This window comes from Carassius gibelio, chromosome B11 (assembly GCF_023724105.1).
Source record: "Carassius gibelio isolate Cgi1373 ecotype wild population from Czech Republic chromosome B11, carGib1.2-hapl.c, whole genome shotgun sequence".
NCBI lineage: Eukaryota > Metazoa > Chordata > Actinopteri > Cypriniformes > Cyprinidae > Carassius > Carassius gibelio.
In genome coordinates, this window is record NC_068406.1 from 23,453,547 (window position 1) to 23,473,201 (window position 19,655).

A 19,655-nucleotide genomic window follows, 5' to 3' on the forward strand; every position below is an offset into this window, starting at 1 on the left:
ATCATCCACCAAAATATTTTCCGACCCCTTGATGTGGCGGATCTCCAGATCATATGTTTGTAAAAATAAATAACCACCAGCGCATCAACTGTTGGTGATTATGATCAGAATAACTCTCAACAGATGTTCGACCCCTTCCCACATAAACGCTGAAATGCTGAAGTGCCCAAACCAGAGCCAATGCCTCTTTTTCAATAACTGAATAGTTTGACTGATAGACAGAAATTTCCTTGAAAAGAAACATAAACATACGTTCAATTGCCTCACGTTTCCCGCCAATATAATGTCATTCAGTATACAGTATACAGGACAGATTTTATCCAAGCATGCACATTTACTGATGGATCTAAAGGACTTACATGAGTAGGAATATATATTTCAGATTTTAAAATATCTGAATTGTACAAATATGCTGTTGAAATGGCTGCTATTATAAAATGGCTTACATGTTTAGAGGAAGTGTAAACAAATAGATTAGTGATTTGTTTCTGTTTTAACATATTTGACTACTCTGAAATCTTCAAGTTGGATTCTGCTAGGTGCAAAAAAAATGCTTTACTTAATCCTTAAGTAAAGGTAAAATTAAATCTATTTTTTACTAAAGAATGGCAGAGCTAAAGATATTTTAAATAATTGTTGGAAACACTCAAATATCAAAGGGAGAGGACAGGATGGTGTATAAATCAGTTAGCAGAGAAACATCAGAAAACAAATACAGAATGTATAGTCACCTGAAAGAGGAGAGGTGCTAACATGGATAATTCCTGATGTAAAAAATGATTTAGAGATATTGGATAAGAAATAAGAATGGTATGAAATGGGTATTAAATAGGGATATCCCAATATCCAATTTTAGACAAATGATCTGCAAAGCAACTCCGAACTCCCAAACTGACTCAAATGATTCGCGAACCCGCCACCGACTCCCGAACTGATTCAAATGATTCGCGATCTCGCTCTGAACTCTCGAACTGACTCAAATGATTCGCGAACCTGCCCCAAACTTCCAAACGGACTCAAATGATTCGCGAACCCGCCACCGACTCCCGAACTGATTCAAATGATTCGCGATCCCGCTCTGAACTCTCGAACTGACTCAAATGATTCGCGAACCTGCCCCAAACTTCCAAACGGACTCAAATGATTCGCGAACCCGCCACCGACTCCAAAACTGATTCAAATGATTCGCAATCCCGCTCTGAACTCTCGAACTGACTCAAATGATTCGCGAACCTGCTCCAAACTTCCAAACGGACTCAAATGATTCGCGAACCAGCTTCGAACTCCCGAACTGACTCAAATGATTCATGCTCCGAACTCCCAAGCTGACTCAAATGATTCGCGACCCCGCTTCGAACTCCCGAACTGACTCAAATGATTCACGCTCCGAACTCCCAAGCTGACTCAAATGATTCGCGACCCCGCTCCGAACTCCCAAACTGACTCAAATGATTCGCGATCCCCAAACTGACTCAAATGATTCGCGATCCCGCTCCGAACTGTGACTTGACTTTAATACAGTGTTTGATGGAAAACAAGATCGATGGCCACCAAGAAGTGACAATATGGCAAGGGAATTAAGCGATGTTTGTTTACCACATATAGCATAATTGACATATGGAGTTATAAAAATCCACGGCCACTTTTGTATACATTGAGTAATAGGGACAGATTTCAACAATCACATATTGATTTTTGGCTCATTTCAGAACATATAAAAGAGATAGAGAGTTGAATTTGTTTGTATTGTACCATCAGTTTTAACAGATCACAAAGGCATATCTATTCAAATGAATGTGTTTCCCTGTCAATCAAACAGAGTTAAGAGAGGATATTGGAAGTTAAATAGTAGTCAACAGAAATAGAAGAGAATGGGTGATATAGGACATCCCTGTCTTAACCCACGGCCCATATCAAATCTCTGACAGGTACCGTGAGACAACTGGACTGAACTATTAGATCTATTCTGCAGAGCAGAGGGTTGAGACCAGATCAACACCACAGATGAAGCTGACAGAACTAAAGGCACCAACCACGGAGGAAGCAGCAGATCATAGGGCAGAGACCAGACTGGAGCCAGAGGTAGAACTGACTGAACTGAAGGTGGTGGCCACGGTGGAGTCCGCGAAGCAGAGGCCAGAGACTATATTAGAGACTTGAACGGAACTTGATTCCAGAATGGATTCTCGGACTAGATTTGTCTCAGAAACAGAAACCTGAACTGGACCTGGCTCAAGAACAAATTCTTGTACTGGATTTGACTTAGGACCAGAGACTTGAACTGGGCTTGGCTCTGGAGTAAGAGTACAGAGTATTACCCAGACACACAACACTCTTAGAAAAAAGGGTTCATTGGAGTTCTATATGGAACCATAGGGTTCTTTACTCCACTCCAAAAGAACCTTTTATGCTAAAAAGGTTCTATAATGACAAGAAAGAACCCTTTTGGCACAAAGGTTCTTTAGGCTATTATTAATACATATATTACATTATTCTGCAACATTTTGTATTTGTAATTAAATTATTGTTAACTTAATATCACATTTTAATAATGCAGATATATATACATATACACACATATTTACACATATATATATACACATTTCCTTTTTTTTTCGGCGCACAAATTTTTTGTCCACATGGATCTGGCGTTTTGGATGAGTGAAACCGATGTTTTGAAACCGGGTCCCAGAGTGGATATATTTGAAAACGCCTTTGCGTTTTGTCTGGACGGCGAATCTGTAAATTTTCTGAAAATATGACGTCTTCAGCCCACGTCTCGCCCCTAGTCAAACACCACTACGTCACGTAACAGCAACAAAAACATAAACAAACACTGAACGATTGTATTTTTATTAACTAACATTAACACAGATTAATAAATGTATTGTTACATGTTCGTTTGTGTACCACACGCAAGGTTTTTCAGCAGGTCAATGTCTTCTCCGTTTTAAGTGTATCTCTGGCAGAATTACAGCGCCACATGCTGGTCTGGCATGTATACTACATCGGTTTCTTGTGGACGTGGATATTTCTTGAGACAAGGGAAAAAAAGATTGGAGGTAAGCTCCTTCTCTGTGTGGACGGGGCCAAAGAAGTAAAGGGTACTTACGGTTATGGATAGAAATCTAGCAGTAAAGAGTACAATATTTGCCTCTCAAATGTACTTGAGTAAAGTCATGAATTCTCACCAAAAATTAACTCCCGAACTGATTCAAATGATTAGCGATCCCCAAACTGACTCAAATGATTTGAATGAATTGATTCAAATGATTTGCGAACCCGCTCCGAACTCTCTAATGGATTCAAATGATTCGCGAACCCACTCCGAACAAAAAAAGGTCCCATGGACGTCCCCTAAATGGCCTCTGCGAACATCACCCAGACGTCAGCGTGTAAGGTCCACTTGGCGTCGAGTGTACGTTCGCAAAGACGTCCCCCAGACATTCACAGGACATGCAGCGGCCGTTCGGGATGTTTAGGGGACTTTAGCTTTAAATCCTCTAAATGTCATTTTATTGTACTTTTAAGCTAATCAAAGACAACAGACACGCTGTATGAAGCAAAATAAGTTTATTTTAATTGAACATTTGTAAAGTTGCAGGGTTATTTTCGTGTGTGTGTGTGTGTGTGTGTGTGTGTGTGTCTTGTCTTCTTACCTAAAACAACAAAATGAACATATTCAGTAGTGTTATGACTTTATATGTCTAGGACTATCGTTTATCCATTGATGTTTAAATGCTAAAAACAGACTCCTGATTGAAGTACATTTTTCATTACAGAAGTTACTCCTATTTTCTTTTTCGCTTTGAACTCCCAAACTCCTTTCTTTAAAGGGTCACAACAAATACCTCGATTCGGGCACATGATGAAAACTGCTGGATCCCTTGTTTTGGTGAGTGGTTCTGTTACTGTTGCTTTCTTACACAAGACAGAGAACAAGACAAGACTTAAACCAAGATTAAACCTATATTTTTACCCATTCTAGATTGTGGAGATTTTATTGTTTTATGTTTGTACGGTCATCTTGGCCAGAACTCCCAAGATATTATTAGATCACTATGGGACCTTCCTGGAAAAATTGTATCCCATTCCTGTTCTTGTTTGAGTTGTTTTTTCAGATCTTGTTTGATCCGTTTCTTTTTAGCTTAGTCTGTATGTTTGGAAAGTAAACCTGTGTTTGGACCCAGACCCTTGTTTACACGCCGAGTTCCTTTACCGCATCGTGAAAAGTGTGTATGTTTGTGTTTGTGTCTGCATGTATGTCTGTGTGCCTTTTTGCAATTGCACTGTATGTTTGTGTTAAGGCTTGAAAAATGTAGGCGTCTCCCTATTTATTTCACATTGTTGTATTGTCTTTTCTCCATCTGTCTAATCTCATCCTGAATATCTGTGAAATCACGTTCACCAGATCTACATTAAAAATAAACCTTCCTGGTTTTTCTTAGAAAATATTATCTTCAAAAACTTTACCTAACAATCCACCTGAAACCGTACGCAAATCCAACTGTGTTTCACATTTTAAAGTTTAAAGCGCAGTTTTTGACCCGTTTCAATGCCCCCAGGGAGTTAGGGATGGGCAATATGGAAAAAAAATATATAATTCTTTCTTTTTTTTTTTAGAAATATCAGTATTTGCCATTTTAGCACAATTTTTTTGACATGTTGGTTTTACTATTTTGCAAGTTGTCTGAGCATTACAGCCAAACTAATTTCCCTATTATAAAGACATAGACTTTCAACGTAAAAAAGAATAAAGAAAAAAATAATGGAAGATATTTAGACCAAAGAGAAGGAAGATAAAAAATATTTTTTAATAACAAGGATAAAAGAATGACCAATATACACATTACAACTACACAAACTATACAAATTAAACAAACAGTGCTTTATTATCAGGTACAAAAGGTATATTTAGCAGGAGGATTCAAGAAATTAAATTAACAAATGTAAAAATAAAACATAAACTGATTCCCAAAGCAACTGTATTAGATTTCTTCAGTCAAGAGCAGTGAGTTATTTTTCTCTTTTGTTTTATTAACAATATATAAAAATTCTGTCAGCTATCTGTCAATTCTGTCATAGTGTTTTATTTTTATACCATCATTTACTCAAAAGCGTTTTAAAGCCTAAATGAGTTTCTTTCTTCATCTGAACATAAATGCTATTTTGAGGAACATGGAAAACCAAACAGTTACTGGTCTACAGTGACTGCCACAGTATTTTTTGTTACAAAGTCAATGTGGACCAGCAACTGTTTGGTTACCTACATTTTTCAAAATATATTCTTTTTTTGTTCAGTACAAGAACGAAATTAATACAGGTTTGGCGCAATGTGACAGTGAGTAAATAATGACAGATGATGTCACATCTACCAGCAGGTGCATAGGTGCTGAATTTAAAGTAATTAGTAATTAATAAATAAAAGCTTCATTTCATTTTTCAAAAGTTATTAATGACCTCCTTCAGACTGAATCGCATGAAACCACTTATGCATATGTTTTGTAGATTCATAGAAAGACCAACACATCTGCTTTCTTATAGAATGTTTTCATTTGTATGTAAGTTGGCATCACCTGAAATCTGTTGTTGTTGCCTGACATCTTTGCAAAAGTTGGATCCAAACTAGAGTTGTCATTTTTAATAAAACACAACTACATAACCAAATACAAATCGCTTTTTATTTCTTAAATGTAATGAACATCTCAACAATTGTAAAATGACACAATCTCAAATAAAACATTATGTTTTCATATTGGTAAAGTATACTTTTGTGTATTTGTAGCTCAACAACAATACTTTTTTGACTTAACTGTTACATGTAAATTTATTTAAAGGTGATTAACACCTTTCTGATCACATGACTGAACATGACACTTCATTGCCTAGAACAGATACACTGGTTTTTTGACCAACTGAGAATCCGGTTCCTAAGACTTTGGCCTCCACCCCATTCACACCAATAGATGCACCCGTGTCAACTCCAAGCCCCACTTTCAGACCGACTGGACCGGCTTTAGCTGATGCACTGGCAAGTTCAGCCCGAGCCATTGCTCCGAGTCCAACAAAACTGGCTTCTGCACCAGCTGAGGCGTTTGGGCCTTTGGCTTCAGCCTCAAATATACAGTATTCAGCACGAGCTCGTCCAACCCCTGCTTCTGCATAGACTCCGGTTTTGGGAATCGTTCCTTCTTTGTCTTTATGACCTTCCGCATATTTTACAGCTTGAGCAAACTTGCCTTCTGTATAGGCATTTCCTGGTCTTTGATATGTGTCATTTATGTTTGTGGTACCAAATATATAAGAATGACCTGATGTAGCTTTCACACTTGGTTCTCCTTTCTGCTGCTTTTCAGTAGATGTATCATGTCCTTCATCTGCAAATAAAACAAATCCAATTTAATGTAGTGAAAAACAACACGCTTTATATGCTATTTTATCATAATATATTTAAAAATACAAAACTTGTCCCCAACAAGTCAATCAGTTTGAAAATTAAACATTTAGAAAAAATACAACACATAAGTAACAAATAACACTAAAATGTTTTTTTTTTTTTTGTTTTTTTTTTTTTTAGAAAATATAGACTATTAAAATGCACTTACCATTATCGTATTGTCCCTGTTTGGTTAATTGTAGGTTTTTGTCAGACATTTGTGGGTGTCAGTAGTTTATAGATCTCAGGTGGTGTTTGATGGAGGGTTGCAGTTGGAGCTGTGTCTCGGTCAGTAGAACTGCTCCTTATATAGCAGCACAAACTGAAAGTGAGAGAGAAAAGCGAGAAGACATGCAAAGTATTTAAATTAACATCCTTTGTCTTTGATCTCAAATGAATCCGCTATAGAGACCGTTGTCACTTAAATAAATGAACAAACTGAAGTGGTAAAGCAAAGGGCACATAAACTGTAGCTTGTATCATGAAAACAATTCTTTTTTATTATTTTTTATTTACTAAAAGAGTCTTGAACAGAAGAGTTCAAAAAAATACAAGTGTATTTTGACAGCCCCTTAATTTACCAGTACCTATTTAACTTTTTTTGTGAACCGTTATTTTTATTAAGCAGACATTTCAGTACAATACAAAATATGACACACCAATCCAGACTGCTACTTATTCAGAGTATGTTTTCTTCTGTTGAGTTAAGGAGAATGTTTATACAAAAAGGGGAAATGTTGTGTCATCTACTGTAATTCCTAATGCTACCTCTAGGGATGTTCTATTTTAAGAAGTGTGTTAAACACATAGAAAGGGAGAAGAAGAAGGGTGCTTAGTGAAAAAAACATGTGATGTTACTGTTCGGAATAAAGTGAGAGGTCTGGAAGACAATCGTCGTGCTTATTAATTATACAAAATCTAACACTAAACAAATTAGAATACTTCACAAGACCAATCAAAAAAAGTGACTGGAAGGCCAGGTTTCTTTGACAGTGGCCTTCAGCTCATCTGCATTGTTTGGTCTCTTGTTTCTCATTTTCCTCTTGACAATACCCCATCGATTCTCTCAGGGGTTTAGGTCTGGTGAGTTTGCTGGCCAGTCAAGCACACCAACACCATGGTCATTTAACCAACTTTTGGTCTTTTTGGCAGTGTGGGCAGGTGCCAATTCCTGCTGGAAAATGAAATCAGCATGTTCATAAAGCTGGTCAGCAGAAGGAAGCATGAAGTTCTCCAAAATTTCTTGGTAAACGGGTGCAGTGACTATGATTTTCAAAAAAACACAATGGACCAACACCACCAGATGACATTGCACCCCAAATCATCACAGACTGTGGAAACTTAACACTGGACTTCAATGAAATTGGGCTATGAGCTTTTCCACCCTTCCTCCAGACTCTAGGACCTTGGTTTCCAAATGAAATACAAAACCTGCTCTTATCTGAAAAGAGAACTTTGGACCACTGTGCAACAGTCCAGTTCTTCTTCTCCTTAGCCCAGGTGAGATGCCTCTGACGTTGTCTGAGGTTCAGCAAACCTCTTGACACGTCTGTGTGTGGAGGCTCTTGATGCCTTGACCCCAGCCTCAGTCCATACCTTGTGAAGTTCACTCATATTATTGAATTGATTTTGCTTGACAATCCTCATAATGTTGTGGTTCTCTCGGTTGTTTGTGCATCTTTTTCTTCCACACTTTTTCCTTCCACTCAACTTTCTGTTAGCATGCTTGGATACAGCACTCTGTGAACAGCCAGCTTCTTTGGCAATGAATGTTTGTGGCTCACCCTCCCTGTGAAGGGTGTCAATGATTGTCTTCTGGACAACTGCCAGATCTGCAGTCTTCCCCATGATTATGCAGCCTAGTAAACCTAAAGACCTAAGAGTAAAACTGAGAGACCATTGAAGGCTCAGGAAACCTTTGCAGGTATCTTGAGTTAATTAGCTGATTGGCATGTCACCATATTCTAATCTGTTGAGTGAATTAAATGTGAGCCAAAACCATCACAATTAAATAATGATCAATGGCACCTTTTTAGTTACACCCAGCATCACTTTCCCCCTCCTAGCCTGTGAATTTCGTTCCCCGGGACGGCCCCATTGCTTGGAATAAAAAAGATCCCTTCCAGTGGGACGGCTCCTGAGTGATTCCCATTTACACCATACATATACATTTTTGGAGATCTCCGGTCTGCAGTTTTACCCACTTGCCTACGTTCAGGGTGATGGAGTTGGAGGTGAGAGGTTTTTATGTAGTTTAAGGTAAAAAAAAAAAAACATATTATTTTCCACATACTGTACATTATTGTTTCTCCTCTATGCCCCTCCTTCTGAAAACCATTGATTTTCACAAAGCTCATCTCTCTGAAAATCGAGGTGTGCAGTGATTGGCAAGCTATCCAGTGCGTTGTGATTGGCGAGACACACATCTTTCCATCTTAACAATTACATTTTACATTTACATTTAGTCATTTTGCAGATGTTTTTATCCAAAGCGACTTACAATTAGATGATACATAAAGCGATTCTTCTTATTAAAGAGACAAACAGATACAGGAAGTGCTTGTAGTACCAAATTTTAGGCATTTTTTCAAAAACATACTAGCTAGAAAGAGAAGGAATAAATAAAGAGAAAGACAATTATTTTTATTTATAATCTTTTTTCTATAATGATGTCAAGTGGCTTCGAAAGAGATGAGTTTTCAGATGTCATTTGAAAATTGTCAGGGATTAATCATTCCAGATAGAGGTGGGAAGATCATTCCACCACCCAGGAACAGTGAACGAGAATGTTCTGGAAAGTGATTTTGAGCCTACATGGAGGGGATGTAGATTCGTAATAGTGACTGGAAGTAGGCAGGTGCTGAGCTTGTGGCTGTTTTATATGCAAGAATCAATGTCTTGAACTGGATACAAGCCGCAACCTGTAGCTAGTGCAAGGAGATAAAGAGAGGTGTAATGAGGGCTCTTTTGGGATTGTTGAAGACCAGTTGTGTCGCTGCATTCTGGATCATTTGTGGAAGTTTGGTTGTGCTTGATGGAAGCCCAGCCAGAATTGCATTGCCGTAGTCCAGCCTAGAAATGACAAGAGCCTGGACAAGAAGCTCTGTTAGAAAGGGCCTAATCTTTCTGATGTTGCGCAGTGCAAACCTGCAAGATCGAGCAGTCTTTGCAATTTGGTCTTTGAAGGTCAGGTGGTCATCAAAGCTTACACCAAGATTTCTGACCGAAGTTGATGGTCAGAAGTTGTTAACCAAAGAAGAAACACCTGTTAATTCTGTACCTCATTTCGACGGACAGGATGTCATTTCAATGCCTAAGGGGTTTGGGGCCCTCATTTCAAAATTAAAACCATTATCTTCAGTCAACTGTTTTACATGTTTCATTGTAGTTTTTCTTGATTGCTAAAACACTATAGCCACGCTTTTTAATTAAAATTTTAAAACCATAACGGCATTTTTCAAAAAGCACACCCATTTTGCTGAACTATAAACACTATTCCACTGCTTTAAAACATTATTTGGTGAACTGTTACTGCAAAACTCTACACACAAATCCCTAAGTTTCTCAGTGCTTACACCATATGGTCATTTAGAAAGCCGTTTTGGAACAATGGATCAAGAAAGAAGTGATTAAAAAAAGAGGACACCAGAGAGGAGGAGGAAGAGGATGAGTAAGAAGAGTAAGGACCGGAAGAGGAAGAGGTGAAGGACGAGTCTCAGATGTAATTCGTGCCACAGTTACATTATTCAGTACTTCTATTTTTGTAGGACACAAAGGTGATGGAATTGAAGAAGGCTGATTAGACATTACAGTTGATGTGTGACAAGGGTGGTTCAGTATATTCTATTAAGAAATAGAAAATGTGGAAATGTATACAAGTCCATCATGTGAAAAGTTCCTTGAGGGGGAGAATCAATTTATCTCATCAGTGTGTAAAAAAGTGTGAGTGTTTCTGACTGTGTTATATCTGAGTGCAAAGTTGGGTTTTTCAGCAAGATTGAGTTGTTTTGAGTGGAGAGCTTCATTTTGAACTGATTATAGGAAGTTTTGTGAATTGAGTTAGAAGTTAGGGATTCCTGTTCACTGTTTTGAGAATACGAGGCATAGTTTCAAGAAATGCAAGAAATACGGCTGCTTTCTATAGAACGTTTGCATAAAAGCCGTGAAGAGTTTTTTTGTGAATTTTACGATTGATGAAGAAATCTGTGAACTCATTATTTTAACATAAAAGCTTGGAATGACAGAAACGACGAGAAAAGCAATAAGCATACCCATACATAACCAAATACAAATATTTATTCTTAAATTTAAACAAAGGTCATAACATTTGTAGAATTATAACATCAAAAATAAAAACATTTTCATGTTGTTAAAGTAAGCAGTTCTTTTTATTTATAGCCCAATAACAATACCAATTCTTAATTTAAATTGGTTAAAGTTTAAAAAAATTTTTTTTAAAAAGCTTTTGTCTTCATGATTTGGTTGTAAAATGTTACACATAAATATTCCAAGGTAATAAATTCCTCTGTGACTACATGACTGAACATTCCACTTCATTGCCTAGAACAGCTAAATTCGTCACTGGACCAATTTTGAATCCAGTTCCCAGGACTTTGACCTCCACCCCTTCTGCACCAGCAGATAAACCCGTGTCAAATCCTAGTCCCACTTTCAGACCAACTGGACCGGCTTTAGCTGATGCACTGGCGATTTCAGCTCGAGCCATTGCTCCGACTCCAACCAAACTGGCTTCTGCACCAGCTGAGGCATTTGGGCCTTTGGCTTCTGCCTCGAATACACTGTATTCAGCACGAGCTCGTCCAACTCCTGCTTCTGCATAGACTCCAGCCTTAGGAATCCTCTTTCCTGGCTTGTTTTCAAAACCCGATGCATATGAGCCTTGTTTAGCATAACTGCCTTTTGTATAGGTATTTGCTTGTCTGTCAAATGTGTCAATCACGTGTCCGATTTTGCTTGAAACATAAGCTGATGTAGGAGGTATATCAGATTCTTCCTCTGCAAATGAAACAGATGAGCTTTAGTGCAATGCTAATAGACACAGACATTTAGAAAAACAAAAAGCTTTAAAGAAATATCATGACATGATATAACATGTGAACATTGTATGTGTCGAGTTGGTTTTAACCTTGCAAGCTAAGATTTCTGTATTTGGTGTGATTGGGTCTGAGATTTGGTCTGCCTGCATCTATAGAGTGTAATTGATAACATATTTTATATAATAAATTATTTATTTTTCATTTAATAAAGACATATTTTAGATCTTTTCAAAATATGACAGCAATTACCTATTTCTTTGAACATTCAGCATTTGGATGTATTCAGAAACACATATAGCCTACTTTATAACACTACTGTACATTGAGAAAATTAAGAAGTACATAAATACACAAAATAAATACATTAATAAATTAACAAATAACACTAAAATGTAGAGTTTATGCAGAGTTTATTCCACAGTCTCTGTTGTTATTGACTCCCAAATAATACGTATAATAATACAGTGCTTTACCAGATTTTCTTCCATTTTTGTAAAACAGTAAATTCGAAAATTCATGGATAACAATAACTATATACAACTATATGTATATATATATATATATATATATATATATATATATATATTTATATACATACAAACACACACGCACGCACACATGATTGAACATGACAAATCATATTGTGAAAATGAAGAAGAACATAAATACACAAAATACAATAAATAAATTAACAAATATTAAAAAGTAGAGTATATGAAAAGTCAGTGTTAGTAAATATAGGTCAAATATTACAATGCACTTACCATTTCCACCATGTCCATGATGGCTCATCTGTAGTTTTTTAGACATCTTGAATCAAGTTTCTGTGTCGTTGTGTCTCGGTCAGTGATTCTGCTCCATATATATACTGTATAGAGCTGCAACTGAAAGTAAAAGCCAAAAACAAGAAGTCCTGCTGTAGGTGCAAGTCCTTGATCACTTTCCATCCCATATGGAGCCCATTGTCACAAAAGAAATATCCAAACAGAAGTGGTGTATGATTTTTTTAAATGAATTTTTACTACAAAAAGCATGGTCAAATTTTGGTTAGTGTAGCAGAAGTATGGTCAATTTGTGGTTACCATAGTAAGCATTTAGCCACTACTAAATTGTCAATAGAAATCATTTTGATCAATTAATTAAATGTGTTGTTTGTCCCCGCCAAAGTCAGTTTGTCAGTTTTAGGGTAATTTACCGTGTTCTGTTATTCATGTTGGTTGGAGCAGATGACAAAAAAGCAAAGAAAAATGTTTTTTAAAAGAAAAAGAAACAAAAAAGAGGAAGACATTTTTTGCTTGCATTTGCATTTCTTTCTAAACGTCCGTGGGCATTCAGTGACATTCAGACCTAAGAAACATTTAGAGATTTTTCTGCAACAGCCTGATTTATGGGAAACATAATGATAACAAGAATTTAAGGAAAAATGACACTTCATGCACTTTATTACACATAACTATTGTATAATTACTTCCAGTGATGAAATTTAATCAGAGAATTGACACTGTCATTAAAGGGATAGTTCAGCCAAAAAATGAAAATGTGATGTTTATCTGCTCATTCCCAGGGCATCCAAGATGTACAGTAGGTCACTTTTTTCTTCAGTAGAACACAAATGAAAATTTTTAACTCAAACCGTTGCAGTCTGTCAGTCTTATAATGGAAGTGGATGGGAAGTGAAAGTAACATACAGCAAGTAAGGTGACCCATACTCAGAATTCGTGCTATGCATTTAACCCATCCGAAGTGCACACACACAGCAATGAACACACAGACAGCAGTGGGCATCATTTATGCTGTGGCACATGGGGAGCAGTTGGGGGTTCAGTGCCCTTTCTCAAGGGCACCTCAGTCATGGTGTTGCTGGATCGAAACTCAAAAACACAACCTAAGGGTTAGGAGTCAAACTCTCTAACCACTAGGCCACGACTTCCCCGACAGCTAAAACACACAACAGAACTACTACTACAAAAAAAAATATATATATATATAAATACACAAACAGTACAGACCAAAAGTTTGGACACATCTTCTCATTCAAAGAGTTTTCTTTATTTTCATGACTCTCATGAAAATTGTAGATTCACACTGAAGGCATCAAAACTATGAATTAACACACGTGGAATTCTATGTGGAATTATTTACATAACAAAAAAGTGTGAAACAACTGAAAATCTGTCATATTCTAGGTTCTTCAAAGTAGCCACCTTTAGCTTTGATTACTGCTTTGCACACTCTTGGCATTCTCTTGATGAGCTTCAAGAGGTAGTTTCCTTCTGTCTGTGGTCCAGCTCACCCCTAAACCATCTGGATTGGGTTCAGGTCCGGTGACTGTGGAGGACAGGTCATCTGCCGCAGCACCCCATCACTCTCCTTCTTGCTCAAATAGCCCTTGATGCCTTCAGTGTGATAGTCATGAAAATAAAGAAAACTCTTTGAATGAGAAGGTGTGTCCAAACTTTTGGACTGTACTGTATATATATATATATATATGTGTGTGTGTGTGTGTGTGTGTGTGTGTGTGTGTGTGTGTGTGTGTGTGTGTGTGTTTCAGAGGTGTAAAGCACTTGAGGAAATGTGAACTGTCAACAAGGCTACTCAAAGTATACTTTACGTGAATTTGAGATTCTTAGCCAGTAGTTGTGAATTACAGGTGTTTAATAAATGAGATGAGGACATGACTGCAGCTGCCAATGAGGGATAAACCAGCATATTCAGTGAGAAGGCTCTGACTTTTTAATTTTACTTTATATTATTTTATTTATCAGTTACACTGAAGAGAACTTTATGAAAGATATTGTTTTTTGTTTTTGCAATTTTGAGGTGTTCAGTATTATTTTAGTTTCAGAAATACGTGTGGTTGCTGTCCTCACAAATCAGCTCTTTCTTGTTTATCTTATCTGTATCTTATCTTAGCTTGGTAGTTTCCTGTATACTGTATACACAGCCCTATAGTGTTTCTTTAGTTCTTTGTGAGTTGTTGAATGTAACGGTTGTCTGCTTGCCCGTCATTTTGGTTTTTGACATATTTTTTGTTCTAGCTTTTCCATGAAATGTCTGCACACTGATCCTGGCCTCTGCCTATTTTCTCAGCTTCTCCACAACGTTACAGTTTTTAACTGCCATGTATTTTTGACTTCTGAAACTTTGAGCCTATTAAGTATAAGTAAAATACTTAAGTACTGTTAAAATCAGATGCTTTTCTAAGTTGTTTTGGAATTAGTGACTTGTAACATAAAGTAGTTTTCACTGTAAGGTATCTGAACTTTTACTCAAGTATGTTTTTTTGGTACTCTTTATACCTCTGATGTGTTTACATATATACACGTATTATTTATTTATTTTAGAATTTGTTTTAAGAGTAAGAACCTCCTCAAACACCCCCAAAGTGAAATTTGCCCCAAAACGTCATCATGATTATTATTATTATTTTATCTTACTTTGAATGGTTTTATTTGGTTGTAACACCTGGCTGGATGTACATCATCCCACTTTTTACATGCATGTTAAGTAAAAAATCAGCTGCCAAATCAATATTAAATATTTTCTTAGCTCAGTGAATGCAAAGCTTCCATAAAGAAAGCTGGTGCTTGGAAATCCAATTAAAACTGAAGTTTGCTTTGTTGAATTTCCAACAACAGCAGCATCTCTCATACCTTTAATAACTATATAAATGTGATTGTGTATTGAAAGCAGAGACTCATTCTGAAACAAGATCACAGATCAGAAAGTCATTTCCAGGCACAGCCCAGTACACAGAGCTCATGGCAGTTTCAAGGGCACTCAGGAAAAAAAGGAACTTGCCATCCCAATAACAATTAAACAGGTTTTAATTGATTTTAATATACAAACAATTAAAAGGAGAGCATTTCACCAAACTGAAAGGTAAATAAACTAAACAGGCTGATTTTGCTAAGTTCTTACTATTATACACCATCCAGGCCTCTCTAGAAAACACAGCAATAAAAACATTTTAATAATAAAAGAGGTTGACAAACCAGCTCAAATTGAGGAATAATTAGAGAAACAAAACATAATTTTATAAGATATATAACCAAACTAGAAACACAAGTGTGAGTTTAGTTGTTGACATTTTGATAGATATGAGGTACATGGACAGGAATATAGAAAAATAGGGTTACAATGTGATAATTTTATACATTAGAAATAATTAAATGCTAAAAAGTGATATGCAACAAGTAATGTTTAAATATAGAGAACAATTAGAAAATGATTAATTAAGTGGGTTAAATATTAGTAATAGTTTATGGGTTTTTCAGGATGTCGGTGCTAGTTTGCGTCAGAAAAACCTGCTCCAAATAGATATTCAGATGTTCCACTGTGGTGACCACTAATGTGAGCAGTCAATGGATTTTTAGGATAAATTTAGACAAAGTAAAATGTTACACATAAATATTCAAAGGTAATTGATACCTGTGTGACTAGAAGGAAAAAGACAGTTCTGATCCCAGAAGAGATATACCAGTTTTTCGACCAATTGAGAATCCAAATCCCAGGAATTTGGCCTCCACCCCACCCAACCCAATATATGCACCGGTGCCGAGTCCGAGTCCCACTTTCACATCAAGTGGACCGACACTAGCTGATGCACTTGCAATCTCAGCCTGAGCCATTGCTCCGACCCCGAGTCTAGCTGCAGTGGCTTCAGCACCAGCTGAGGCGTTTGGGCCTTTGGCTTCTACCCTAAATATACTGAATTCAGCACTAGCTCGCCCAACTCCTGCTTCAGCATAGACTCCAGCCTTGAGAAGCCTCTTTCCTGACTCGTTTTTAAGACCTTCTACATATTTTCCAGCTCGAGCATATTTTTTTTCTGCACTGGCATCTGCAGGTCTGTCAAACGTGTCTATCATGCCTATGATTCCACTTTCTGAAACTGTAGCTGATACAAGATCCAAATTTATAGCTTTTGATGAAAGTTTATCAGGTTTCCTTTGCTTCCTTTGCTCCTTTGCTTCACCCAGACATCTGGTATAAAGTTTTTTACATACTTTTTCTGAAAATAAAACACATTTGTTTTAATGCAGTGCAAATATAAGCAGACATTTAGAACAATAACATTCTTTGTATGAATTTACGTCCTCATAGTTGCCATTTTACACAGAATATTAGATCACCGCAAAGAAGAAAAATTATTTTGATTTTAAAGCTGTTATTTCTGTATTTGGTTTATTATCATAATTCAGGTGCTGTATTAAGCAGTGCATAAAGTATTGCATGAAAAAGTGTTTCTGTTGCTTCATGAAAACATCTGAAATGGTTGTGTATTGGACTAATATTGCATTTAAACTACATTATCTGTGACAAAGTACACAAACACCGGGTGAGTGTTTCACTACAGGAAACAGGAAGTGTCTGACTTCACACCTGTGTTTTCAGAGCATTGCAAATGTGACAAGTTGGTTTTACCAAAGACTACAGGTTTAACTCCACCTTGAATGCTAATATTTCTTTATTCGGTGCAATTTAGTCTGAGATTTGGTTTGCCTCTTTTCACATCTTTATAGTGTGGTAGTAATATATTTAATATAATATTTTTTTAAATTAAATAAACAGTATTAACTATCATATTCTCTGTTTATTCGCTATACAACTGTGTCAGAACAAGTTCATCTTGATAATGTTGATAGAAAGGTACGTAACGGAAACCGAAAATTCAGAAAACTGTAAGACAATATTAACACAATTATAAATACTTTGTTGACCAATTACCAAGCAATGTTTCATTTTGTTCAGTCTGTTTCTGTGGTGTAAAAAGCTTGCATTAGCAATTAAAAAATAAAATAAAAAAACACTTAAAGCTGCAGTAGGTAACTTTTGTAAAAATATATTTTTTACATATTTGTTAAACCTGTCATTATGTCCTGACAGTAGAATATGAGACAGATAATCTGTGAATAAATCAAGCTCCTCTGGCTCCTCCCAGTGTCCTATTGCCATTTGTAGAAATACATCGCTCCCGTTAAGAAACAACCAATCAGAGCTGCGGTCCGTAACTTTGTTTGTGTTCAAAATGTAGAAAAATGTATATAATAAGCGAGTACATCATGAATCCATTTTCCAAACCGTGTTTTTAGCTTGTCCTGAATCACTAGGGTACATCTATAATAAGTGTTTATATTCGGACTATTTTAGATTGCTTCAGGGGTACCGCGGCGGAGTAACACAGTACCTTTGTGATTCTTCATAGACATAAACAGAGAGAAGTAGATCCGGCTACGATGTTCTTCCGCAAGACGCAAGCAGTTCTGTTTATTAACCCCTAGAGCGTCAAAAGTTACCGACTGCAGCTTTAAGTAAAACATGGTCAGGTCAAAGTGTCTGAATTATTTTTGGTCCCAAATTTACTGATAGTCAACTGTATGAAGAATTTTTGGGTATAATACGTCACGATTTACTCAATTTTCTTTATCCTCACTTACATAAATTAACTGTAGTGCCCTGCACCCAATAGTAAGAAAATTATATCTGGTGTATGAATAATTTTTAGTTTAGTGATTATATTTCCAATTTTTTCAAAATATAACAATGACCAATTTTATACAGAGAGTGTTTGTGGATTTTCAGATATTCACACATTACATGATACATTACATACATTACAACTACATCGAGAAAATAAAGGAATTGAATACACAAAATAAAATACATAAATGATCAAATAACACAGTCAGGAACTGTGCCGGAGTAAAAGAACATGGAGACGTGGAGCAAAGCAAATGAATAAATCCAAACACAGGGGATAGCCACAACAAGCAATAGCTGGTGACACATGATAATAACAGTAGAATGTAGAGTATAACAGAGTCACTGTTAAATACACTTACCTTTTTTTTTTTTTAAATCTTCATGCATATTAGTGGGTATTTCAGAGTATTCATCTGCAAAAGAAAGAGATGAGCTTTAATGCAGTGCAAACAGACACAGATGTTAGGAAAAACAAGCTTTATAGAAATTACCATTAGATGATATGGTATTACTCAACTAAATATTTCTGTATGTGGTGTGATTCAGTCTGAGATTTGGTTTGCCTACATCTTCACAGCGTGAAGTAAATAATGTATTTATTGAATATGACAGCGATGACCTGATTATTTTGGGAGATTTTCAGAAACCCATAACTACACTGAAAAAATGAAGTAAATATACACAAAATAAAATACATAAATTATCAAATAACACTGGAATGTAGAGTATATGCAAAGTCACTGTTAAAGTCACTTGCCATTTTTTGTATAATCTTCTTGGAAGTTAGTGGGTGTTTCACAGTATTCATCTGCAAAAGAAAGAGATGAGCTTTAATGCAGTGCAAACAGACTAATTGGTATTAATCAACTTAATATTTTTGTATTTGGTATGATTCAATCAAAAAATATTTGGTTTGCCTACATCTTCATAAATTGTGATAGTAGTAATATATTTTTACATAATAAATCATATTTTTTCATTTAATAAAGACAAATATTTCAGATTTTTTTCAAATATGACAGCAATTACGTATTTATCTGACCTACATCATTCAGTGTTTGGGAATATTCATGAACGCATAACAAATAAAAAGGAAATAAATACGGAGATAAAATACAGAAATTAATGAACAACACTAAATGTCAAGTTTATGCAAATATAACAGTACACTTACTTTCATACATAATTTCTTCATGTCCATGGTTATAATGTCTGGTATCAGGTCTATCAGAGTCTTCATCTGCACATAAAACAAATGAGCTTTAATGCAGTGATAACGACACAAATGTGTAGAAAACAATCTTTGTATTAAATGCACTTACCACTTTCGCTCTGTCCATCGTGGCTCAACTGTAGTTCTTTAGACATTGTAGTCTGTCACAAGTTAACAATTTCTACGAGTCTTTGGTGGAGTGTCCTTGTGTCTCTGCTCCCTATAAAGGACAGCAATTGACAGTGAAAGCCAAAAACAAGAAGTCCTGCAGCTTTCGCTGGAGCACAAGCCTTTAATCACTTTCAATCCCACTTAAAAGAATTTCGCAAGCAGAAGTGGTGTGGGTGACCACTTAAACTATGACTTTTAGACTATTGCCAGTAAATTACAGGTTTAATCAGTCCTTGCAATGTTCTGAATGAGAAGTTTCACATTACCAGTAAAATAGCATTTTGATGCTATG

General features: G+C 36.3%; 1 long non-coding RNA gene across 1 annotated transcript; it reads right to left on the reverse strand.

The window, feature by feature from the left end:
- Positions 1 to 18,736: 18,736 nt before the first annotated feature.
- LOC127968341 (uncharacterized) lies at positions 18,737 to 19,440 on the reverse strand. The gene is made up of 3 exons (XR_008155950.1): positions 19,302 to 19,440; positions 19,154 to 19,219; positions 18,737 to 18,787 (listed from the first exon to the last, which is right to left on the reverse strand). It is a non-coding gene; the product is annotated as an uncharacterized LOC127968341 (long non-coding RNA).
- Positions 19,441 to 19,655: the final 215 nt, after the last annotated feature.